Below are 21,072 nucleotides of genomic sequence, written 5' to 3' on the forward strand. Positions count from 1 at the left end.
TCTGTGTGTGTGACTGTGTGTGACTCTGTGTGTGTGTGACTCTGTGTGTGTGTGTGACTGTGTGTGACTCTGTGTGTGTGTGTGACTCTATGTGTGTGACTGTGTGTGACTCTGTGTGTGTGTGTGTGTGACTCTGTGTGTGTGTGACTCTCTGTGTGTGTGTGACTGTGTGTGACTCTGTGTGTGTGACTGTGTGTGACTCTGTGTGTGTGACTGTCTGTGTGTGTGTGTGTGTCTCTCTGTCTGTGAGTGTGTGTGTTTGTGTGTCTGTCTGTCGCTATCTCTGTGTGTGGCTCTCTGTCTGTGTGTGGCTCTCTTTCTGTGTGTGACTGTGTGTGACTCTGTCTGTGTGTGTGTCTCTCTCTGTCTGTGTGTGTGCCTCTCTGACTGTGTGTGTGTGTGTGTGTCTCTCTCTATCTCTCTGTCTGTGTGTGTGTGTGTCTCTGTGTTGTGTGTATGTGTTTTTTTTGTGTGGGGGGAGGGGGGGTTGTTTGAACCAGCGATCTAATGTGGGGAGACTTTGACCTATTGTGGGGAACATGCAAGGGAACCTGCGGCCTAATGTGGGAAAACTACTACCAAATGTGGGGAATCTATGCTACCTAATATGGGGAAACTGCTACCTAATGTGGGGAAACTGCTGTCTAATGTTGGAAAACTGCTACCTAATGTGCGAAAGCTGCTACATAATGTGGGAAAACTGCTACCTAATGTGTGGAATCTGTGCTACCTAATGTGTGGAATCTGTGCTACCTAATGTGGGGAATCTGTGCTACCTAATGTGGGGAAATTACTACCTAATGTGGGGAAATTACTACCTAATGTGGAGTAACTGGTACCAAATGTGGGGAATCTATGCTACCTAATGTGGGGAAACTGCTACCTACCTAATGTGGGGGAACTGCTACCTACCTTAAGTGGGGGAACTGCTGCCTACCTAATGCTCCCCCCTGGCAGTGGCACCCTCATCATCCTCCAGCAAACCCCCCAGCAGCAGCACCTCCATCAGCAGATCCTGATGGTAATTGATGGCGATGCTCCTGCCAGGAGGATGATCCTGCTGATGGATAATGGGGGTGATACTACCAGGGGGGATGGCCAGTAGCACCCTCATCCTCCTCCATCAACACCCCCCAGTACTAGCACCCCCCCCCATCATCCACTAGCAACACCACCAAATTTATATTCAGAGGGTACAGTATGTGGCAGATTTATATTCAGAGTGTACAGTATGTGTTGGTATTATATTCAGAGGGTACAGATGTGTGGTAGTATTATATTCAGTGGGTACGGTGTATGGAAGGTTTATAATCAGAGTATAGTGTATAGTAGTATTATATTTAGAGGGTACAGTGAGTGGCGGTATTATATTCAGGGATATAGTATGTGGCAGATTTATATTCAGAGTGTACAGTATGTGTTGGTATTATATTCAGAGGGTACAGATGTGTGGTAGTATTATATTCAGTGGGTACGGTGTATGGAAGGTTTATAATCAGAGTATAGTGTATAGTAGTATTATATTTAGAGGGTACAGTGTGTGGCGGTATTATATTCAGGGGTACAGTATGTGGCAGATTTATATTCAGAGTGTACAGTATGTGTTGGTATTATATTCAGAATGTACAGTGTGTGGTAGTATTATATTCAGTGGGTATGGTGTATGGAAGGTTTATAATCAGAGTATAGTGTATAGTGGTATTATAATTAGAGGGTACAGTGTGTGGCGGTATTATATTCGGTGGTACAGTATGTGGCAGATTTATATTCAGAGTGTACAGTATGTGTTGGTATTATATTCAGAATGTACAGTGTGTGGTAGTATTATATTCAGTGGGTATGGTGTATGGAAGGTTTATAATCAGAGAGTATAGTGTATGTAGTATTATATTTAGAGGATACAGTGTCTGGCAGGTTTATAATAATACTTGTTTTCATATAGAGGATGAGAATGTGCTGACATAGTGAGGAGACGTCTGGGCGTCACATTCTACAGACAGAAGTTTTAGCTGGACCAGGCGGTATGTACCATCTAAATTAGATAAGGGAAGACTATAGAGAAGACGTCACCTGTAGTCACTGATATCATTGTACATTCTCCTCTCTATGTCCTATCAGAGCTGCAGTCGCTTGTCAGTTCTACAGTTATGGTGAGTGAAACTACAACTCCCAGCATAACCTTACCACTGCATAAAGGGGTACTCTACTGGAAAAAAAATTTTTTAATCAACTGGTGCTACAAAGTTAAACAGATTTATAAGTTACTTCTACTTAAAAATCTTAATCCTTCCAGTACTTATTAGCTGCTGTATAAGTGATTCACAGGAAGTTCTTTTCTTTTTAAAAAAAATTTCTGTCTGACCACAGTGTTCTGTGCTGACACCTCTGTCCATGTCAAGAACTGTCCATAGTAGGAGCAAATCCCCATAGCAAACCTATCCTGCTCTGGACAGTTCCTAACATGGACAGACAGAGCACTGTGGACAGACTGGAAAGAACTACACAACTTCCTGTGGAGAATACAACAGCTTATAAGTACTGTAAGGATTACGATTTTAAATAGAAGTAATTTAAAAATCTGTTTAACTTTCTGGCACCAGTTGATATAAAAGAAAATGTTTTCCAGTGGAGTACCCCTTTAAGTAATTCTGGGAGCTGTATATTTAAATGGTGAAAATTTCTTTAACACTTTCCCATTCTGTGGCAACTGGTATATCTGATTATTATACTGGAATTTCTCACAATGCGCTACACCAGTGGTGTCTGTCACAACAGGCTAAAAACTTACTGAGGGGGGGGGGGGGGAGGGTATGGGGTGACACCATTTTCTACCGCACCGGGTGACACCAACCCTAGCAATGCCACTGGTCTAAGCATTAGTTAAAGGGGAACTCCTGTTGAAATGTGCCTCCAGCTGTTGCATGACTACAACTCCCAGCATGCACGGTCTATCAGATATCTTGCTTGTTTGTAGGTGACCAAATGCTTATTTTCCACCATAATTTGCAAATTAATTCTTAAATAATCAGACAATGTGATTTTATGGATTTTATTTTTCTCATTCTGTCTCTCATAGTTGAGGTATACCTATGATGAAAATTACAGGTCTCTCTCATCTTTTTAAGTGGGAGAACTTGCACAATTGGTGGCTGACTAAATACTTTTTTGCCCCACTGTATATAGTCGTTAAACTCCTCCCCTGAGGCTGTGTTCACACAATAAATTTGTTGTTGTTTTCCCTATTTTTGCTGTGGAAATAAAGTGCTATTTTACAGCAATTGTTCAAATTACTGTTTTGTATATAGTAGTTGTACTCCTCCCCTGAGGCTGTGTTCACGCAATTAATTTTTTGTTGTTTTCCCTATTTTTGCTTTGGAAATAAAGTGCTATTTTACAGCAATTGTTGAAATTACTGTAAAAACATGTCATGTGTATCATATTTTTTGAAAATTGCAGAGACAGCCAGAATGCAGTAAAAATGTGTGAAAATGCAGCACAGATTTAATGTGTGAACACAGCCTAAAGATTACAAATCCTCATAAAACACCTCAAATGTGCCTGACACATCAGCTAAAATAGGTAAGCACAAGGCATACAAAAGAACCTACACATTATCGTTTAACACTATATAAGCAGAAAAAAAACATGTGCTGACTATTTCTTTAAAATGGATCCAGCTCTGATACAGAACTATAAAGGGTTTTTATAAATTCTTCTTGTTGCGAAAGCTATTTGCATAGACAGTACCGCCAATTGCACATATCACGTTGCACTTCCTAAGGCATACAACATGATACCAATATCAGCATTAACAATCGGGCTGCTACCCCCCATGCACTTTTATCCCCCTTGATCAACCCCCTATGCTATATAATTTGCCCCCCCCTCTGATCCCCCCCGTGCTACTTTATTTCTCCACCTCTGATCCCACCCTGCCACTTTATCCCCCCTCCTCTGACCCCCCTGCCACTTTTTCTCCCCCTCTGATCCCACCCTGCCACCTTACTGACACTAAGCTGGCAGGCCCAGGTGCAGGGGCTCAGCGTATTAGCGAGCTCCTCTACGCTGCACTGACTAGTGATGTCCTCCCACACCGCAGATTGATGTTAGGGGAGGGGTGTCACTTTTTCAGAGCCGGCAGCCACTGCTGCTCACTTTAAATCAGCGAGCAGCGCCAGTGGACGTACAGGAGCAGGCAGGGGCATGGCTGAAAAATTGCCCTGGGCCTTCCCCACTCTTTCATGACCACCACAGATGAATCCATACTGTCCCCATAAAAAAATATATGGGGACAGGATAGGGAAGCTATATAAGGCAGTATAGGGGCTTACTACATGATAGATCTACACCAAAAAACACAAGGGTCCATGTACCGCTAAAAGGTTATTTTGTTAACACCAACAAAATTAAATACACAAGCAGAGGCCACAACACACAGGAAATTCATAGATAATGGGAAGATTTATCAAATCCTGTGCAGAAGGAAAGTGGAGTAGTTGTAGATCGCTTCTTTAATTTTTCAGAGGCCTTTTTAAAAATAAAAGGAGCAATCTGATTGGTTGCTATGGGCAACTGCTCCACTTTCCCTCTGCACAGGATTTGATAAATCTCCCCCATTATCTATGGATTTCATGTGTGTTGTGACCTCTGTGTTTGTGTTTTTCTCCTGATACCTCATATACATGTTTTTAATTTTGTTGGTGTTAATAAAATGACCTTTTAGCGATATATGGACTCTTTTTTGTTTTGTGTAGGTCATTTGTTTTGGAGTTTTACCCTAACAGTTACAGTCGCCAGGTATTGTGGCAGCAGTGGTGGCCGGTCACAGGGGTGTCCGTCATGATTGTAACTGCTGCGACCATGATATTTATACCACTTGTGTGTGTAAAATGCAGTGTGTGTGTGTGTGTGTGTGTGTGTGTGTGTGTGTGTGTGAACTAGAACATTAGAGATGTCACGAATTGTTTGCCGGCGAACAGTTCCTGGCGAACTTAGCATGTTCGTGTTCGCATCGCCGGGCGAACATATGTGAAGTTCGATTTGCCCCTATATTTTAACATTGCAGTAAACTTTGACCCTGTGAGTCAGAGTCAGCAGACACATTACAGCCAATCAGCAGCAGTCCCTCCCTTCCAGACCCTCCTAACTCTTGTACGGACGCCATTTTACCCTCATTCAGCATGCTGCAGGCTTAGAAAGTAGAGGGACAGAGAAGCTGCTCCTGCTGTAATAGGGAAAGCGATAGCTAGGTTGCTGCTAGGTGGTGTATTCAGGGTCCACTTTACTCCTAAAGCACTAGTCTAACATCTGCTTTAAGGACAGCACCCAAAAAAGCCCTTTTTAGGGCTCAAATATCAGTCCGTGTGTCTTGCAACAGCTGGAGGCACCTTGGTTGGAAGGAAACCGCTATTAAAAGGGGTATTCCAGTGTAAAACTTAATTTCCTTCAAGCAACTAACTACAGTATTAAAAGGGCTATAAGTTCAGTCCATGTGTCTTGCAACTGCTGGAGGCACCCTGGTTGGGGACCTCTGCTTAAAAGGGGAACTCCGCTGGCAACCTTTTTTGCTCATTGTCACACTAGTGCAAATCACATTTGGTGTGACAGTTGTTCAAATAAAAAAAAATATACCTTTTTTGGCTGTGAAATAAAACCAGTGCTGCCTAAAGGGGGGCTCTAACTATGTGCTGCCTAATATGGGGGAATCTACGTGCTGCCTAAAGGGGAGATCTAAATATGTGCTGCCTAAAGGGGGCTCTATGTGCTGCCTAAAGGAAGGCTCTAACTATGTGCTTCCTAATATGGGGAATCTGTGTGCTGCCTAAAGGGGGGCTCTATGTGCTGCCTAAAGGGGGGCGCTAACTATGTGCTGCCTAACATGGGGGAATCTATGTGCTGCCTAAAGGGGGGATCTAACTATGTGCTGCCTAAAGGGGGATCTAACTATGTGCTGCCTAAAGGGGGCTCTATGTGTTGCCTAAAGGGAGGCTCTACCTATGTGCTGCCTAAAGGGGGTCTCTAACTATGTGCTGCCTAAAGGGGGGCTCTATGTGCTGCCTAAAGGGGACTAAAGCACGTTATTCCAAAGAATTTAGGAATAATAGGTGACTTATGCCCTTTATGGATTAAACGAGACTCTGCATCAACTTTGTAATTTTCCATGGGAGTTTTGCCATGGATCCCCCTCCAGCACGCCACAGTCCAGGTATTAGTCCCCTTGAAACAACTTCTAAATCACTATTGTGGCCAGAAAGAGTCCCTGTGGGTTTTAAAATTCGCCTGCCCATTGAAGTCAATGGCGGTTCGCCCGGTTCGCGAACATTTGCGGAAGTTTGCGTTCGCCGTTCACGAATAGTGTTGCTCGCGAATATTCCCAATGCTAATTTTATTCGTGAATATTGCATATTCGCGAATTCGCGAATATTCGCGAATATAGCACTATGTATTCGTAATTACGAATATTGGATTTTTTTTTTTTTTTTTTTTTTTTTTCACAGTACACATCACAGTGATCATCCCTCTCTGCTTCCAGCTTGTGTGGTGTAAAGAAGGCTCTAATACTACTGTGTGAGACTGGTGTGCGAATTTCCGCATTTGCTTATGCTAATTTTTGTATATGCTAATTTTCGCATATGCTAATTTGCGCATACGCAAATTGTCGCATATGCGAAAATAAAACGTGAATATTACGAATATGCTAATTTAGCAAATATATGACGAATATTTACCGAAAATGTTATGTTTGCGACATCACTATAGAACATCAGGACTTTCTTTTTTTCCTCCTCACCTTCTTAGAGCCATAATATTTTAATTTTCAACCTTCAGACCCATATGAGGTTTGTTGCTTTTTGTGCCACCAATTGACCTCTGTAATGACATCACTCATGTTACCATGAAATATACAGTGAAACAAAAAAACACCATTTACAACTTTTGGGGTTTCCGCTGCTACCCAGTGCCCTTTTCAGTAAAAATGACAATATCTCTATTCTGTAGTTCCATACAGTTACAACAATAACCAATTTTTATAGGCTTTGTTTTATTTTACTACTTTTAAAAAAAAACTTTTTGTACAAAAAATTTGTATATTTAAAATCATTATAACTTTAGAATTTTTCCATATACTGGGATGTGTGAGCGCTCACCTTTTGCGCTTTAATCTTTAGTATTTATTGGTACCATTATTATTTTTGATGGGACTTTTCGATCGCTTTTTCTTCATTTTTTATGGTATATGAAATTACTTAAAATTAGCAATTGTGGACTTTGGTATTTTTTAACAATTACGCCATTGACCATGCGGGAATTAACTTTATATAGTAATAGTTTGGATTCTTAAAGGGGTTATCCACCATAAGGTGATTTTAGTACATACCTGGCAGGCAGTAATGGACACGCTTAGGAAGGATCTGCGCTTGTCTTGGGGCTAAATGGCTATGTTGTGAGATTGCAATGGAATAGTATATGGTATGTGTAGCTCACCTAGGATATGTAGAAGGTACTCGAGGTTAAGGGTGTTGCGTTTCAATGCCTCGGGCATTTTCTTCAGTAGTGATATGATAACCATGAAGAAAATGCCCGAGGCATTGAAACGCGTCTAGCATACCTATACTGTACCCATTTGAAGTATACTGCTTGCACACTGCTTCAATAACCCAATTTGCCACCCACCACTTGCAACTGCTGGATGCCCCCACTCTGGAGACCACTACAACACGCGCGCACATAGTGCCGCATTCACACGTGGACGTCTTCTCCGGCCAACCTACACACAACTGCTCACAGCCCCGGTCTGCGTACGGAGTCCCGGTCATCACCATCACTACAGGCCGGACGCCAGCCGTGCCAGTTTGGGACCCAGAGACCACCGGAGATCTTGCCGCTCACCTCCTACCCAGACGGGCATCCTTTTCAGCGCATGAACACAGCCGTTACCAGCACAGGACACAGCTTTGCCAGCCCGAGCAGAGGTAAAACCTCGTGGACGGTGAGTGGTGCTGTGCACCGATCATAATATACTCACCATAACTGGTATAGACCAGTATATGGAGGGTTAAATTCGTTTATTTAATTCCTATAGATTCCCTTTTGGGAATCCAAAAATACCCTGTTTTCCCATATACTACTTAACTTGGTAAAAATCCCATATGCTTTATTGTATACTAAACACTATTTAAAAACAATTAGCACTGTTTGCTCTATTTGCTATTTTGGTAAATTAATTTCCTTGCGCAGATATCTCTGCTATTTATTCTGGTATATTTGTATTAGAACAACCCTGTGTGCCTGCAGGTCACACCCGGTAATTTGCAAAGAGCAACAGTGCTATGATTATTAAAAACTCCACTCTGCCCCCCTCAACATGTTTCGCTACAATGTAGCATTATCAAGAGGTAGCGGGCAACTGAGCGTGGATGCGATGTTGGTCATTTCTGGTAAACCTGCCGCTATGATTCCTGGTAACTTGTTTCACCATTATTTTCATACATCCTGTATACTGCTTTGGTTCTGGGGCTGTCAGTCAGTACGCCATATATCTGCCATTGTATCTGGCTAAAATCTGCTTGTTATTTCTTTGCATTCCTGACATTATGTTATCTCGGATCCCTGCTTGTTAACTATTGTTTCCTGGCCTGTTTCTCCGACCTCCATACACTTCTGTTTATTGATTTGACTTGACGCCACTCACTTTAGTCCAGTTGAAAGGGGTTCTATGTGAGCTCAGGGCACACTTTTCAATGCCCAATATGACAGGGTGATTATCATCAGGGTAATGATTGCCCTGTGTGAAAGGTACAGCTATCAGCCAACGAGCAAGCGCATTCTTGTTCAACTGATCCCATATATTGTGCAAGCCTATAATTCCTAGTTTGCTGGCAACACATCTCCCCATGTAAACAGAGAATGTGCTGCCCATAATAAAGGAAGTGGATGGCTACATGAATGGCCCAATGATTGCTGTTCACTTCCAATAAATGACTTGTTTTAACCCCTTAAGGACACATGACGTACTGGAACGTCATGTGTCCACTCCCGATCTATAACGCGGGGCCACGGCGTGGCCCCGCGTCATAGCGGTTCGGGCCCGGCCTCTAACAACGGCCGGGACCCGTGGCTAATAGCGCGCGGCATTGATCGCTGTGCCGCGCGCTATTAACCCTTTAGACGCGGCGTTCAAAGTTGAACGCCGCGTCTAAAGTGAAACCGAAACCATGCCGGCTAGCTCAGTGGGCTGTTCGGGATAGCCGCGGTGAAATCGCGGCATCCCGAACAGCTGACAGGACAGCGGGAGGGCCCCTACCTGCCTCCTCGCTGTCCGATCGCCGAATGACTGCTCAGTGCCTGAGATCCAGGCATGAGCAGTCATGCGGCAGAATCATCGATCACTGGTTTCTTATGAGAAACCAGTGATCAATGTAAAAGATCAGTGTGTGCAGTGTTATAGGTCCCTATGGGACCTATAACACTGCAAAAAAAAAGTGCAAAAAAAAAGTGAATAAACATCATTTAACCCCTTCCCTATTAAAAGTTTGAATCACCCCCCTTTTCCCATAAAAGAAAAAACACAGTGTAAATAAAAATAAAAATAAACATAAATGGTATTGCCGCGTGCGGAAATGTCCGAATTATAAAAATATATCGTTAATTAAACCGCACGGTCAATGGCGTGGGCGCAAAAAAATTCCAAAGTCCAAAATAGTGCATTTTTGGTCACTTTCTATATCATGAAAAAATGAATAAAAAGCGATCAATAAGTCCTATCAATGCAAAAATGATACCGTTAAAAACTTCAGATCACGGCGCAAAAAATGAGCCCTCATACCGCCCCATACACGGAAAAATAAAAAAGTTATAGGGGTCAGAAGATGACAATTTTAAACGTATAAATTTTTCTGCATGAAGTTATGATTTTTTCCAGAAGTGCGACAAATTCAAACCTGTATAAGTAGGGTATCATTTTAATCATATGGACCTACAGAATAAAGGTAAGGTGTCATTTTTACCGAAAAATGTACTACGTAGAAACGGAAGCCCCCAAAAGTTACAAAATGGCGTTTTTTTTTTCAATTTTGTCTCACAATGATTTTTTTTCCCGTTTCACCGTAGATTTTTGGGCACAATGACTGACGTCATTACAAAGTAGAATTGGTGGTGCAAAAAATAAGCCATCATATGGATTTTTAGGTGCAAAATTGAAAGAGTTATGATTTTTTAAAGGCAAGGAGCAAAAAACGAAAATGCAAAAACGGAAAAACCCCCGGTCCTTAAGGGGTTAAAGGGCCCTTTCTGCACTCAACTTGTACTGTAAATTGCCAATCTACATTTGTGTTGGGCAATAGTGTTTAGCGGCATAGGCCATATTCGAATTCGCGAATATTCGTGAATATATGGATGAATATTCTTCATATATTCGCTAAATTCGCATATTCGTAATATTTACGTTTTATTTTCGCATATGTGAAAATTCGCGTATGCGCAAATTAGCATATGCGAAAATGAGCGTATACAAAAATTAGCATAAAGCGAAAATTTGCACGCCAGTCTCACACAGTAGTATTAGAGCCTTCTTTACACCACACAAGCTGGAAGCAGAGAGGGATGATCACTGTGATGTGTACTGTGATAAAAAAAAAAAAAAAAAAAACGAATATTCGTAATTACGAATATATAGTGTTATATTCGCGAATATTCGCGAATTTGCGAATGTGCGATATTTGCGAATAAAATTCGCATTGCGAATATTCGCGAGCAACACTATTGGGCAACTGCCTGACTGCGTAAATTAACTCTGACTGGGGTTTAATGGATCTTAATCTATACAGAATATCTCAAGAAGTTTCCAGATTAAAAAAAAAAAAACTAACCTACCAGCTAAAATGACAAGAGTGATGTCTGACGATAGTTCTGTTTAGGGTTTGACCAGATATTGAGGAAACAGAGAGCTAAAGCAAGAGCAGGTTGTATTATTAATTATTATTATATATTTTGTGGCAGATGAATTTTTTTTTTTAATTCTTTATTATTTTTCCATTTTTAAAAGACAAAACAGTCAAATATTGGTTACATCATCAAGAAAACTCAGATATAATTCATTTAAATAAAGTCCCCATTTACTTCCCCCTACCTCTAATACTTAACACCCCCTCCTCCTCCCCCCTCCTATTTTGTATCAATTCTGCACCAGCCCTGAGTTGCCACTATGTCACGTAGGTTTATTTCCACTTCTCCCATTCTTTATAAATGACTTTTTTTTTTTTATATTTTCCCATAGTAATAAATCATTTTGTATCTTCTAACTTTTTCTACCAAGGAAGTCCATTCTCTATATTGAGGAGAATTTGGGGCAAACCGCCTTCTAAAAATTAGAATTTGTGCTAAACCCACAAGTTTTAAAATCACCCCTTTATATTCCTGGCTTTGGATTTTCAATCCTAATGTGACTGTCCCTATATTTCCTTGTAAATGCAAATTTACTTTCCTCCCTAAGTCCATATTTATTTTTTAAGGTCTCCCTTTTATTCCCACAAACCAATTGATTCACTTTTTGTATCCCCCATCTCTCCCAATCGACATGAGCCTTAAGTTTAAAAAATTCCTGAAAACGTGTTATTCCATATAGGTGTAATGTGTAAACTTCCCTTTACCCCTAGTGCTCTTCTATCGTTTTCCCAAATTCTGCTTGCATTTTTACAAAAGGGCACATTTTGTCCGCTTACATAACCCATTCTCCCACTTTCAAAAATTTCTAACAGTGAGTCTCCCTCTATCCCTTATTCACGAAGACAAATTTTAATATTTTCTTCTTTCCCTAAAATAATATTCAATTGTGTTGCTATGTGATATAATTGAAAATTAGGGATTTCACACTTTCCTTCCCTAAATGGGGCATTCAGGTAAATTTGTTTGATTCTGACACATTCTCTACCCCATTTTAAACCATTAATTTTCCTTTCAAGGTCTTTGCAACATATATCCTTGATCCAACATGGGACAGATCTCAAGAGGTGCAAGATCATCGGGAGGATAACCATTTTTATGAGGGAAAGTCTATCAGCCATGTTTAGTGGTAAGTTATTCCGAACATTTATCTTATCCCCAATCTTTCCAATTAGGGGAGCTAGGTTTTGTATCCCATATTGCTGAATTCTCCATGTAGTTTTTATCCCTAAATATTCTATACTATCTTGAGTTTGAAGGATTTGAACATTACCGATTGAGCAAGAGATTTCTTCATCAAGAGGAAAAAGAGCAGATTTCTACCAGTTATTTCTTATCTGATTTTGTATTTCTAATCATTTGACCAATGGTTTGATAACCAGGTATGGTGTCCCAGCACCGGATTGCCTTGTGGTGAGGTCCCCAAAGTCAGAGTCCCTAGGTGTAGGTGGGGTTTTCATCCTTAGCTAGCCCCTTGTCAGCCCTTTTGTAATTAAAATTATTTAAATTTAATGTGTATATATTTGTATAGTAAGTGTACTTACCTAGTTAGTGTCGCAGGACCTGCGGGTCATGTGATGCGTTCCAAAGACTCTATGGTTTCTGTGCATAGGACCTTTGGAGGAAGTCAGGTGTTCACCCATCAGGCTATGTAACAGTGAGTGACAGCTGACCATGGACCAATCCAAAAAGGCCCCGCCCCTGCCCATATAATAGCGCAGCGGCCAGCTCGCTCTCTTGTTCCTGGGCTGTTGACAGGGAAGGATCTGCGCTGCTGTCATCAGTGAGTTAGGCCCGAGCCTTGCAGTGACGGCCGATCTTTACTAAACTGTGAGTGTAATCAATCCCTACGCTCTCTGCAAGATCACCGGACCATATCTAACCCCTAAATCCTGACGGATCTTCGCAAATTACCCTAAATTCTGAGACTTATATAAAAAGTCAAGGTCCGCAACAACTGTCAATCACTGAGGTGTATGGAGACTGTATTAATGAGACTGTTACTGTTCATTGGATGTACCACAAGTAAAGTTTATCCAAGTTCAAGTTCAACTACCTTGTGGACCTTCAGTCATTATATGCATGCACCTATCGTTACTGGGAAGGGAAGAGAATTACCTCAGCTTACTAGCCCTCAGCCTGGCGTCACGAGTGATAGGGTTAACATTAACCCCTAATATACTGAAGCAACACCCTGACTACACTACCTCTACCCCAGAGGCCTACCACACAGGCAAAAAAGGGCTGTGGACAAAGGGGCAACCCTGACTTTTCCCTCTATAAAGGGTGAACTTGTCCGAGATTGAACAATTTATACAAATTCTAGCTTTCTGGTCCTTGTAGAGTGTTTCTATCCCCCTCAGTATCAAATCCCCAAGGTTAATTTTCCTAACTACAGCTAACAGGAATCCCCACTACACCCTATCAAACGCCTTATTTGTGTCAAGGGATAGGATGTTCATCTGCATGTTAAAGGGGTACTCCGGTGGAAAACTTTTTTTTTTTTTTTAAATGACCTGGTGCCAGAAAGTTAAACATATTAGTAAATTACTTCTATTAAAAAATCTTAATCCTTACAGTACTTTTTAGCAGCTGTTTGCTATAGAGGAAATCTTTATTTTTTTTATTTATTTTTTGTGTTGTCCATAGTGCTCTCTGCTGACACCTGATGCCCGTATCAGGAACGGTCCAGAGCAGGAGAAAATCCCCATAGCAAACCTATGCTGCTCTGGACAGTTCCTGACACGGACAGAGGTGTCAGCAGAGAGCACTGTGGACAAGACAAAAAATAAATTCAAAAAGTAAAGAATTTCCTCTGTAGCATACAGCTGCTAAAAAGTACTAAAAGGATTATTTAATAGAAGTAATTTACAAATCTGTTTAACTTTCTGGCACCAGTTCATAAAAAAAAAAAAAAAAACGTTTTCCACCTTTAGTACCACCTTGAGTACCCCTTTAACTCCTTAATGATGAAGGACGTATATTTACGTCCTCCGTCGGATCCCCCAATATGTCGCGGTGACCCCGTGTCATATCGGGTAGGTCCCGGCGGCCATCAATGGCTGGGACCCGTGGCTAATACAGGACATCACCGATCGTGGTGATGCCCTGTATTAACCCTTCAGACGCAGCGATCAAAGCTGACCACCGCGTCTGAAGCGAAAGTATCCCGGCTGCTATGTCGGGCTGTTCGGGACCCCTGCGGTGAAATTGCGGTGTCCCGAACAGCTTACAGGACACCGGGAGGGACCTTATCTGCCTCCTAGGTGTCCGATCGGTGAATGACTGCAGTCAAGCGCCGATAACACTGATCACAGGCGTGTTAATAAACGCCAGTGATCTGTGTAAAAGATCAGTGTGTGCAGTGTTATAGGTCCCTATGGGAGCTATAACATTGCAAAAAAAAAAAGTAAAAAAAAAGTGTTAATAAAGATCATTTAACCCCTTCCCTAATAAAAGTTTGAATCACCCGCCTTTTCCCATTAAAAAAATAACAGTGTAAATAAAAATAAACATATGTGGTATCGCCGCGTGCGTAAATGTCCGAACTATAAAAATATATAGTTAATTAAACCGCACGGTCAATGGCATACACGTAAAAAAGCGTTTTTTTGGTCACTTTTTACACCATTAAAAATGAATGAAAAGTGATCAAAAAGTCAGATGAAAACAAAAATGGTATCGATTAAAACTTCAGATCATGGCGCCCTCTATGTGGAAAAATAAAAGTTATAGGGGTCAGAAGAGGATATTTTTAAACATATACATTTTACTGCATGTAGTTATGATTTTTTCCAGAAGTACGACAAAATTTAACTGTATAAGTAGGGTACCATTTTTCCCGTATGGACCTACAGAATAATAAGGTCTAATTTTTACCGAAATATGCACTGCGTAGAAACGGAAGCCCCTAAAAGTTACAAATTGGCGTTTTTTCTTTGATTTTGTCGCACAATAATTTTTTTCCCCGTTTCGTCGTGGATTTTTGGGTAAAATTACTAATGTCACTGCAAAGTAGAATTGGTGACGCAAAAAATAAGCCATCATATGGATTTTTAGGTGGAAAATTGAAAGGGTTATGATTTTTAAAAGGTAAGGAGAGGAAAACGATAATTCAAAAACTGAAAAACCCTGCGTCCTTTAAGGGTTAAGGAATGTTCTCTGGATATTACCATGTAAATTACGCCTGGTATAAAACCCTTCTGTTCTATTCCAATCACTTGACTAATCACCTTTTGAACCCGCCTAGCAAAAATGTTTGGAAAAACTTTACAGTCAGTATTGAGTAGAGATATTGGACGATATGCATCCATCGGTCCTGTCCTTGCCCTTTTTAGGTACAAAAATTATTTTTGCTTCTGTCATTGAAGGAGATAAGGCAGGAGCAATTCCTAAAACACCCTGTACACCTCAAACACAAATCCGTTTCGTGGCAGAGTTCCTCGTAATTGATTAAAAAATTTCTTTCAACTCTATAACAGAAATAGGCCCATTTAACGCTGTGCGCATTTCCTCTGTTTTTCTTGGGATTTTACACAAAAATTCTTCAATTTCTTCTTCAGATCTACTCCCTTCACTACTATATAATGACTGATAAAATTCAAGAACTATTTTTTTAAGCTGTTCCTCCCCCGTTTCAAGTTAACCTTGGGAGTCCCTCAGGGAGTGTATAGTGTTATCCACCCTCTGGCTTTTTATAATTTCGGACAAAATTTTTCCTGGTCTACCTCCTTCCACAAAATTAGCTTGACTTTTAAAAAACATGGAATGCTGAGTTTTTTCAATCATTTTTTTTTAATATGTATCTTGTGCTTGCATTACTCTATCCCAATTTTCAAGTGAAGAATTAGTGACATATTCCCCCTCCACCCTCGTAATCTCTTCTAACAACTCATTTTCCTTTCCCTTACATTTCTTTTTAAATATAGAATTTTTTTTTCATTAAAGGGGTACTACTGTGATGACAACTTATCCCCTATCTAAAGGATAGGGGATAAGTTGCCTGATCGCGCGGGGTCCCGCCGCTGGGGACCACCACAATCTCGCACGCAGCACCCCGCTCTCATCAGGCCCCAGAGCAAACATCACTCCAGGTCTGATGACTGCCGATCATGGGGCGGAGTATCGTGATAAGTCTATGGCAGGGGGCGAGGGGCGGAGCGTGATGTCACATGGGGACGGAGCTGTGTCGTCACGATCACCGGCCCCGTCATCAGACCCGGAGCGGATGTTCGCTCCGGGGCCTGATTAGAGCGGGGTGCTGCGTGTGAGATCGCGGGGGTCCCCATCGGCGGGACCCCGCATGATCAGGCAACTTATCCCCTATCCTTTAGATAGGGGATAAGTTGTCAGCACGGTAGTACCCCTTTAATATGCACCTTAAAAGGCTTTTAGTGAATCCCACACCATGTGTACCCCCAGTAGACCCCAAGTTAATTTCCCCAAATTGAGTTATTTCTTCATTAACCCCTTGTGTCACCTCCTTTATTTTAAACCAGTGTGGATTAATGACCATAATTCGTACTACACTTCTCTCGCTTTTTCCCTTAATGTGACAAACTAGCATTACATGATTTGATTCATTGCATCTTGGTTCATAACTCAGCTTTTTGACTCTGGTCAATGCTGAGTCATTGGCCAGAATCAAATCCATTTGTGACGCTGTTTTGTGAGTTTTATTAAAACATGAAAACATTTCTTTAATGGCATGTATCGTATTTATCGGCGTATAACACGCACTTTTTTTTATTCAAAAAGATTTTTATTAGAGAGTCAAAAAACAAACAGTGTAAAAAAACATAGAAGTAACACACAGCGAGTATCCTCAGCAGGCAATTAAATAAGGCAATGGATATCAGGTACGAGGTACCAATAGTCAAGGAAAATCACCTGAGGGTAGCATACAGTGCCGTGGACAGCAATGGGTTGTTCTAGATCATATAAACAGTTAAACATTTAGTAAACATGACTCCATACCGTAATGTATTGGGAAGAGATAGGTATCAGTAAAAAGAGAAAAAGAAAAGAGAGAAGCACAGTCCTAGGTGTAGAATCAGAAGGGGAAAGAAAAGTAGAGGGGGAAGCAGCAAGGGATGACAAGGGGAGCAAGACATAGGGCCAGAAGAGAAAGAACAATGGGACTCGGGTACTCACCCAAACCAATACTCAAGGGCGCAACCACCACCCCGACACTCTGGCCCCAGTCCACGAGAAGGCCACCTCACCCTCTTCAGGCATTGTCGTCTGCTGTGTAGAGTGGCGAGTTAATAAAAGTGAGATAACACGCACTTTTTAAACAAAAATATGAAGCTAAAACCCTACCTGCGTGTTATACGCCGATAAATCCTTCTCAGGTCATTGCAGCCGCCGCTGGTCACTGTTTTAAAGTGGCCGCAGCCGGACTTCAGATCCTGAACAAACATCCGGTGCCGCAACCACTCTAAATCACTGACCAGCGACAGCTGCCAGGGCATCTACTCACCCCCCCCCCCCCTTCCTCGCTGATCCCCCTTGTTGTATTTAGTTATTTTACTCCTTACCTGGCCTATGCGCTCCGGCAGGCTCAGTCAGGCTCAGTCAGGTTCCGCTGGCGTCTGGAGCTGACTGCGTACTGACGGGTGATGTCCCTGACGTCACGCAGAGGTCAACCATCAGTGCGCAGTCAGCCCCAGATGCTGCCAGAACCTGAGCCTGCCGAAGCACGCAGGCCGGGTAAGGGGTAAAAAATATAAATACAACCAGGGGGATCAGCGGGGGTAGATGTCCTGGCAGCCATCGCCAATCAATGATTTTTACACTTTAAAGCAGCGGCGGCTGCAATGACTGTAGCACGCAGGCCAAGTAAGGGAAAAACCCAAAATACAAGTAGGGGATCATAGTGGTACAAATGATGTGGTAGTGTGAGGGGTAGGGTCAGTGAAAGGAAAGATGTGTGTGTGTGTGTGGGGGGGGGCAGTGAGGGGAAAGATGTGCGGCACAGAGCCTGATAAAGGGGGAGGTTAAGTTCAAAGCTTCCAAGTCATTTATGTAAAATTTTGTTTTTTTACTGAAATTTCCTTCTAAAAATAAGGGTGCATGTTATACGCCAGTGCGTGTTATATGCCGATAAATACGGTAAGCTACGCCAGAAGTCTTTCTCGTGACACCATTTATATAGTCTAGTAGGCCCTTCTCCCTGCCCCCATCCTTGCCAATCAAGTTCCTTATCTAATACATGATTAAAGTCTCCAGATATGTATACGTCCTTATAATTATTACCTACAAAAAATGGGTTAGTTTTTCTAAGACTTCTGTGGAGAATGGCGGTGGAATGTATATAAATGCCAGTATAGAGTCTATACCCTCCCATCTTGCACGCAGGAACACAACTCTACCTCTTGTGTCTGTTACTGATTCATAAATTTGAATATTTATTTTTTGATAAATGAGAACAGATACCCCTGAGGAGTACTCCGAGAATGTGGAATGGAACTCAAATTTAGCCCACCTATTCTTTACCGACCCCAGGGATTTTTTTGTTAAGTGAGTTTCAATTAGGTGTACAATGGCTGGGAGAAATTTGCCAATTCTATCAAATATTCTGCTTCTCCTTGATGCCTCTGATATTCCATATTATTATTTTATTCTCCATTCTACAGTTTTGTGTACTTTCAGTCATTTATTTTCACAACTCTCATTTTTCTCCAGGCTGGTGCTGCCCCTTACATTACACATGTACTTTACATTTGATGTAATAGGGTTTTAATGATATGAATAAATTGATGTTTTAGCTCAATGGGGATAGTGTTTTGGTTTAAGTAGCTAACTGACACCAGTGTGTCGAATTTGTCAGTGATAGTGGTGCTGCCCCTACCCTTTTCCCTGTTCCCCCCTCTTCCCCCCCCCCCCACAGTGATCCGAGAAAATCTCCCGACAGGGCCCAGCTCCCCGCCCCACCACCGCCCCCTTCCCTTCTTTAAACACTTTATAGTAGTATCCCTTGCTGTTCAAACCAGTCAGATCCATAGCTGAATTTAAAAAAAAAAGAGTCCTCTCTGTATGGGTAAAATTTGGCAAAATTTGTGAAAATGGAATGCCGGCAGCGTGTAACTTCTTTTTCACATCTATAAAACTCATTCTTTTCTTTTGGGTAGCTCTTGAAAAGTCCAGATAGAAATAAATGTTGGCGTACTCATAGCTAATTGCTCCTTTTTCCCTGGAGAGCTTTAATACTGTGTCTCTATCCTGGGAGCAAAGAAATTTAATTAACAAGGTTCTGGGTGCACCTCCTGGCGGAGGCTTTTTAAATGGGGTTCTGTGTGCTCTTTCCACTCTAAATACTGATGAAAAATTTTGAACACCAAAAATTTCAGTCAACCATTTAGACACAAATTTTACTACATCCACTCCTTCTGCAGATTTGGGGAGGCCAATCATCCTAACATTATTTCTTCTTGCCCTGTCTTCTAAATCCGCAACCTTGTCCTGTAAATAAAGATTATTATTTTTCAGAATCCCATTCCTTTCTTAATTGTTTTACTTCCTTATCAATATGGGGGGCAGATTTCTCCATTAACGTAACACGCTCACTTATTTTGTTATTATAATTGCGGATGAGCATGGCGAATATTGACGGTTGCTCAGAGCATGTCCATATATATATATATATATATATATATATATATATATATATATGTATGTATATATTTGTTTGTATGGGCAAGCAGAGGGGGCCTTCAACTTTAGCACATGTGAAGATTATCTGCAACTGAAAGAGTGGGAGTGGGTGTGTCATTCTTGAGTATTGTTTTATCCTTGCAAAATTATTCTTCCATTTAGCCATAGGTATATATTAACAATTCATCATTGCACCAATTTGGTTTCCTGGTGTCCTCGGTGCTGTATTTATATATACCTCCTGTTGGGTAGCCCATCTACCTGGGTATGCTCACTACCTGCCCTTGGAAATATAAGACATTTTATTCTTTCTTTCTGCAAGATTCTTTCTGGAAGATTCTTAAGATAAGTAAATATTTAGGCACCAGTTCCTTTATAGAGGCCACATTTCCAAATCCTACCAGTATACACCTCACATTACTTTGATTTAGCAATCCATTCTTCTTCAATAGTCCAGAATATTTTTTCCATGTCTATTAACCACCAGCAAAAAGGAACGTGTACGTTGAATTATGCAGTTGATTAAACATAGTTCCCCGGACCCCATTTAGTTTACATTTCCGGAGTCTGCACCACAGTCCTCCATCGGGGCTCCCCATTCACGACTGCACCTGCCTTTTTTTCAAAATGTACCGCTTCATTAAAATCACCTCACTGTGGGGCAGACAATCCACACAGCGCTTTACCATAGCAGGGGTCCGCCCAACCATATTCGTAACTTAACGGCGCCATAGTAACAGCTTATAGTCCAGCATGATAAACATTATTTGTCCGTCTTACCAGTTAAAGGGGTACACCGGTGAAAAACTTTTTTTTTTTTTTTTTTTTATCAACTGGTGTCAGAAAGTTAAACAGATTTGTAAATTACTTCTATAAAAAAAATCTTAATCCTTCCTGTACTTATTAGCTGCTGAATACTACAACGGAAATTATTTTCTTTTTGAAACACAGAGCTGTCTGCTGACATCATGAGCACAGTGCTCTCTGCTGACATCTCTGTCCATTTTAGGAACTGTCCAGAACCGCATATGTTTGCTATGGGGATTTCCTTTTACTCTGAGAAGTTCCTAAAATGGACAGAGATATCAGCAGAGAGCACTGTGCTCGTGATGTCAGCAGACAGCTCTGTGTTTCAAATGGAAAAGAATTTCCACTGTAGTATTCAGCAGCTAATAAGTACAGGAAAGATTAAGATTTTTTAATAGAAGTAATTTACAAATCTGTTTAACTTTCTGGCACCAGTTGATTAAAAAAAAAAAGTATCCCTTTAACCACTTAACGACGAAGGACATATATTTACGTCCTCCACCGGCTCCCGCGATATGCTGCGGGGTCACGCAGTCATAGCGAGTCGGTCCCGGCGGCTAACAACGGCCGGGACCTGCGGCTAATACAGGAAATCGTCCGCAGGCATCCCGAACAGCTTACAGGACATCGGGAGGGCCCTTACCTGCCTCCCCAGTGTCCGATCAGCGA

General features: G+C 41.5%; 1 protein-coding gene across 5 annotated transcripts in view; it reads right to left on the bottom strand.

Annotated features, from left to right (window-relative positions):
• LOC130346716 (ras-GEF domain-containing family member 1A) overlaps nt 1-21,072 on the bottom strand; it is a 471,811-nt gene that overhangs the window by 444,573 nt on the left and 6,166 nt on the right. For 2 of the 5 annotated variants that reach the window (XM_056554583.1, XM_056554586.1), the window contains exon 2: nt 17,095-17,187. The exons of 2 other annotated variants lie outside the window; for them this stretch is intronic. The gene's annotated coding sequence lies outside the window, so the exon portion shown is untranslated. The remainder of the gene's footprint in view (nt 1-17,094; nt 17,188-21,072) is intronic. One more of the 5 variants, XM_056554584.1, reaches the window with a different exon arrangement.

Source organism: Hyla sarda, unplaced genomic scaffold (genome assembly GCF_029499605.1).
Source record: "Hyla sarda isolate aHylSar1 unplaced genomic scaffold, aHylSar1.hap1 scaffold_80, whole genome shotgun sequence".
NCBI classification, from domain to species: domain Eukaryota; kingdom Metazoa; phylum Chordata; class Amphibia; order Anura; family Hylidae; genus Hyla; species Hyla sarda.